The sequence below is a fragment of the Numenius arquata genome, chromosome 11, assembly GCF_964106895.1.
Source record: "Numenius arquata chromosome 11, bNumArq3.hap1.1, whole genome shotgun sequence".
In the NCBI taxonomy this organism is placed as follows: Eukaryota; Metazoa; Chordata; class Aves; order Charadriiformes; family Scolopacidae; genus Numenius; species Numenius arquata.
The window spans coordinates 33,181,685-33,187,684 of NC_133586.1; positions in this window are offsets into that span (position 1 = coordinate 33,181,685).

The window sequence follows — 6,000 nt, forward strand, 5'->3', positions numbered from 1 at the left end:
TAGCCTACAGTGAAGCCGCATCTTCCCACTCTTGGTGCTTGAGCTAAACTGATTAAAGCTAGTTTGATTAGTCATTAGGCTCAGACATAACAATGCTTCAGCCTTTGACATGTAAGAAAATATGATCACTGCAAAATGCGGACAGGTTGGATAAAGAAAACTCAATGAGGGAGTAAGCTGGTCTACTTCAGTTTTTTTTATTTGCAACATGTGGGACATGCCCAGCCTGCAAAGAATAACAGAGTGGCCTGTAACTCCTCCCTGGCTTCAGCCATCTTAGGATTTTGTAGCCCCAAGGATCTAGATCGTTCAAAAGCCTTTCAACAGCCACTTCCAGGAGTCAGCTGATTCCAGCTTGGTGGCAAGGTCCAGGGCATGGTGCCAACAGCAATGTCAGGAAAGAGCAGAAGGGAAGGGAACAGGGGTTGTAACTGGTGATGGGTTAAAAGACATGTTTCTGTGCTCAATGTCTTTTGCCAGCAGGAGTACTGGGACCAGTCTGCTTCCCTTAACTACTGCTGCTTTCTGTGCCCCTCGAGATGAAACAACAGACAGAAAAGTCCTGTTCTATGGGGCAAAGAGGAAGACAAAGCTTCTGCTCATCTCTTACAGCCCTACGGAGAAGTCTGATGTGTTTTCACATCTCTGTTTACCAGTCTGTGTAATAACATACTGGCTGAATAGTCATGAAGCTCAGCTGATTAATGTCCACAAATTGCTTTGAGATCTTCAGTGGCAGGTGCTATAATAAAGCAGAAACCCATACATAGATGTTAACTACGTTTTGATGAATGACAGAATAGGTACCATGAAAAATAGGCTACCTTTTCTGCCAAGTTCAAGGTAGCAGCGCTTCAAGCTAGTGCAACCGAAAACACCTGATCAGAGAAGTGCAGACAGCATTCATTGCAAAGTTGCTTTCATTCAGATGAATCATAGTTTTCAATGAAAAAGTAAATTTAATAGCCTGGAGATTATACTCAATATTATTTCAATAATGATGTACAGCAAGACCGGATGCCCTTTAGCTATTCAATGTACTTCTGCTGAGAGCTTGCTGAAGCAGCAAAAGACTGGATACAGAACGTACATTTGAGGAAACATAGAGAACATCTTCATATGTTCTTAGACTAGTTCAAAATTTTAAATATGCTGAACTTTTAAAATGTATTTTGTTGTATCAGATAAATAATGCAAAAGGAGACCTATTGTCATGGTTCAGTTTTGTAAAGAGCTGTGTTCCTTTTATTCTTCTTTTACAAAATGATGTTAAAAGTAAGTACTGATTTTGATCTGATTTCAGAAACACAGCAGAAGCACTTCCAGAGCACTTTTGCAACATCAGTGAATAACTACAGCCTGTCCTAGTTGAGAATGGGAGTATGAGCTGATACAGAATTTAAATGAATATATCTATATGTAGTTTTATATAATTCCTCTTAATTCTTTGATTTAATTAGAAACCCTGATAGCTCACAGAAACAGATATGACTGAAGAAAAACAAGACTATAGTATCAGAAATCGTATAGTTTATTCACTCTGACTTGACCAGTATTGTGAACATGCTGTCATATTTGATACAAGTGTTCCTGTCATACCAGTGAACACCAGAAAGTCTTCCCCCCATGAAAGAAGTACAAAAAGCAAGAGGCAATGAGGAGGGCATTGGATGCATCTGTAGAAATATCTCACTTCTCTGCCACTGTCTCTGATACTAAAACATTGCCGAGAAGTAGAGTGAGGAGGTGGGCTTGGGGAAAGTTTTTTGTATGATTGTGCATGGGTATGTACACTCATGTGATGAATAAAGTGTATCCACAGCTCAGAGAAAATGTGAGTCTCTGATTGTTTGGCACTAGATTATTTTCTTCATAAGACAGCTTCTTTGTAGGTGGTGCCAGTCATCAAAAATATACTGACAAAAAGATTAAACTCTTGTCTGGTTTTGTTAGAAACTTCAGTGTTAGTTACATAGCTACACTTACTTTATTGCTTGTTTTATTTATTACAGATGGTGCAAAAATTTACTACTGTTTTGGTACAAGTGTTCTTTAAGAACTCTTCTTTCTTTCTCTGAGGACCACTGGGTAACACTTAAAATCTACACACAGTGTGATCCACAAAATTTCTTTCTTTCATTTCCATTACTGCAGATTAGCAGATCTTTGTCCTTCATAAAAAACCTCTTTGGCTTAGCCAGAGTAGTGAAAAATTCTACAGACATTGGAAATACACAGGATTATAGTTTTCTTAGATTTCATGATTAAGCAGAAGCTAGTTTCCTTTGAATGTGTGCACACAAACCTTGAACCTTAGGAAAGGGTCCATTTCCATGATGACAAGAGAAAAAATGCATTTCAAATGCTAATTTTCATTTGCCCAGTAATGATATTTAAAAACTTGGGGTTTTATTTTCAGAGTAAGAAAAATGTATCATAGGATTGTATTAAAAGCTGAGGTTATGGCCTGAACTTGCCAAAAGAAGATTGCAAACATTTGCAATTTTGAATAGTCTTTTTTTCTGTGATGATTCAGTGCTTGTCCTTTTTATATAAATAGAATTTAAAGAACATTTTCTAAGTAAAATGTAGTCAATTAACTAAGCTATTATGCTTTTTATGTTGTTACTGGCTCTTAAATCCTCTTCCAGATTTAGGTTTTGCAGGCCCATTTCCCACACTAAAACATGTTTTTTCTCACACTCCTTTAGCTGTGCGTTTCTGCTAGAGCTGTGCTAAAGACTCCCAAAATTACATTACTGATATAGGCTCCATCTCAAAAAAAACTTCATGAGGATGAAGTCAGTTCATCTTTTTTGGGCAGAGCGTAATGGGCTATGTATTTAGGTCCAGTAAAAAATCAGTATTTGGAAGTCTGGAAAAAGTATGTCCCTGCCTTAAAGAGAGAGAAAATAACACAGCCTCTCTCCCTCCAGCAGTGGGAGGAATCACTGCATATCTCTCTGTGTAGTTTTCAGCTTAAAAATGCTTGGGAAGCTGATGGACCCACTTAATGCTGTCAGTCTTTACAAAAATATCACTGAGCAATTGAATTAAAAAAAAAAAAAAGGACATGCCAATGTGAAACTCACAGTATTGCAAATTATATCCTCTCTAAAGACAAACCTTGCTGTTACAGGTCTCTGAGACAGTTTTGGGGGATGGCGCTCTTTCAATGCAAACTGCACATTATCAGAAACTCTGGAGCCAGTTTGGTGGACAGGTTCCCCTCATGCTCCCATCCTGTCCCGTGGCTCATGTTACCATATTCCGCAAGCGCACTGAAAGAAGAAGCTTCAGGCCGACAGATGCTGTTTTGTGTCTTTTGCTCTGAGACTCTTACCTGTCTTTCACAAAGTATGCAGTTTGCAAGCAAACATTGCACTATACAGGCCCACAAAGAGCAAGACAGGTGGAGGACCTGCTAATCTCAGCAGGCTCCAGGATCTCTTTTTCTTTCTCTGTGTATCACAACATAGAATCACCATAGCATCCAGGAGGCACAGATGACTACAAGCTGTTTCATCCTCCCCAAAAGAAGAGAAAACAAGAGTAATGAGGTGCTACATCTGAATCTCACTGCCTTTTCTCTGTGCTTTGTCTAAACTATGCATTTTTTCTGTATAACTGCCTCCATGTTTTAATCACGTGGTCCATGGCCATTTACTTTCTTTTGCCACCTGCCCTCTGCTTCCTGGAGTTGGGGAGAAAGGAGAGAGCAGAACACTACTCATCAGAAGACAGTCCCTTATCATCTTTGTGAAGCTCCAGTAGCAGCTCTAACCTGCACACTTTCCTGCTACAAAAACAAAGCATCACTTAGCCAGTAGCACCCAATGAACAGCTATAAACAGCCTCCTTCAGGCTGCTTGAGCTAGGTCTCAGGGTTGCTGATCTTCAAAAAAAACCCCTCAACACTTCTCTCTGCTTCAAGGTAGTATTATTGGCATCTTCCCAGGTTTGGAGAAGTAACTGCCACAGAGTAAGATAAATATCAGACAAATATCACCAGAGGATGAAGAAAAAAGTGAGAACTAGTGAAGTCTTGACTTTTCTTCATGGTCTGCTGGCAGGCTGGCGTATAGGATATAATTTTCTTATTATTTATGACCCTATTATCAATTCATGCAGACAACTTACTTTCTGCTTGTGATTGCACTGGGACTATATGTGAAACAAAACACATGGTTCTGTCCTGTAACATCCCCTGTTGACACCCTCCCCTCCCCACCCCCTTGCAAATCTGGTTCTTTTATAAATTGCAGGTCTCTTCTTAAGAGTTTCCACCTACTGGCATTGAACAATAGCACATTTCTGGGAGCATAAAAAGCAATTCTTGTGGTGGAAGAAAATTTCATTTTATTGAGTCTCCTTTGACTTTTTCCAGGAAGCTACGCTGGCTTGGAGCTGATTGCGAACTCTGGGGAGATCACAGAGCTATTGGAAGATAATATTAGCTGACAAGATGTTCTGACAAACCATAATGCAGTAAAAAAAAGTTCTTACTAAGTTACTCATATAAAGCATAGGATATCTTTACTAAAAATAAGAAAAAGCCATGAAGCTGTTTTTGACACCTGCAGGATTATAGTGGTGTACTCATTTTTAGTGTGAATGCAAAACAGTGAAAATCTGTCACAGAATATCAATGTAAAGGTGCTTGCAAAAAAGCCTTGTGCTTGGTGAGCTGGTGTGGTAGAACTGCCCCTGCGCTGTGTGTGCTGCTGCTCTGGTTCTACAGTGTGCAGGCTCAATTGGTTTCCTCTTTTCTTCTCTATCTAGAAATCTGGTCACTTAGTTGCTATCATACTGCAGTGTGGCTAACCAGAACAACATGGATTAAAGCCATAAATGGAGGAGAAGAAAGAGAAACATTTCAAAGGGTTTTCTTGTGCCTGATCAATTGTTGCTTGAAATACGTATGCCTTGTAGAAAAAAACAGTCTCCACCCCGAAACAGAGACCATAGTCCTTACTAACTATGCCTTGAAATTAAAAGGGCTGAAAGGAAAATATGTCTTAGATTCAGGAATCTGCTCTAATTCCACGAGACTTTTATTAGTTAGGAGCTTATTTGCCTTCTTAGACCACTGAAATAATCTAACAATTCTCAACTGGGCAGTGGGAGGTGAAAGTGAGTTAGCTTAATATTCAGGAGGCATTTTCACAGAGATCAAACTTTGGGTACGTAAACTAAATAGCTTTATTTAAGACCATGAACTTGCCATGGTGAATACTGGCTAATTGGCAGTGCAGGGTACACAGTGTTCCCTGTAATGAATTTCTAATAATGGGTGATGCTTTGGCTTATCAGAAGTTCTGTTTTATTTCCTTCACTTCTCACCTTTCATCCTTCCTTAATAGTCAGACTTCCCCCCAATCCTAGCTGTGATCTTTAAAGTATGTTTAGATTCTTTCATAAACCAATTGATTTGTAAGCTAAGACTGAATTCAGGCTCCAGCAGTCTAAACATTATATACTACAAAATTTGGCATGGCTCAGGGACCTGAAAGAAACTCTGGCTGCGTGAGTCGCTAGCTCATGACAGGCATCACTTGACATGCAAGTGACTGAAAAGCTTGGGCCATTTGAAGGACTCACACTTTAAACAAAACACAGCAGAAACAGAATAAGTTTCTGTTTCTATGTTAAAGAAAAAAAAATTCTATGTTAAAGTTATTACAAAAAGAATGATTTTATCTTTGGTGAGTGCAGTAAGATAGACCTGTAGCAAAAGTGTGCCAGTTGGTCATGGCTGGCCTGTACCCCATCTGCAATGATAACCTGGACAGAAGCCGTCCAAAAGAAAGTGTAAATCCCTTACAATGCTGTGCTAAACTGCACTGAGGAAAGAGGATTTCCTCCTGATCCCAGCTGGAGATGAGTCGTAAACCTTGGTGAAAAAGTGCAATCTTTCAGAATTTTAATCCAATAAGGGGACATTTACAGGAACTGGATGAGTTTCAATTCTTGTGTTTTGCATGGGCTGACTGTTAGCCT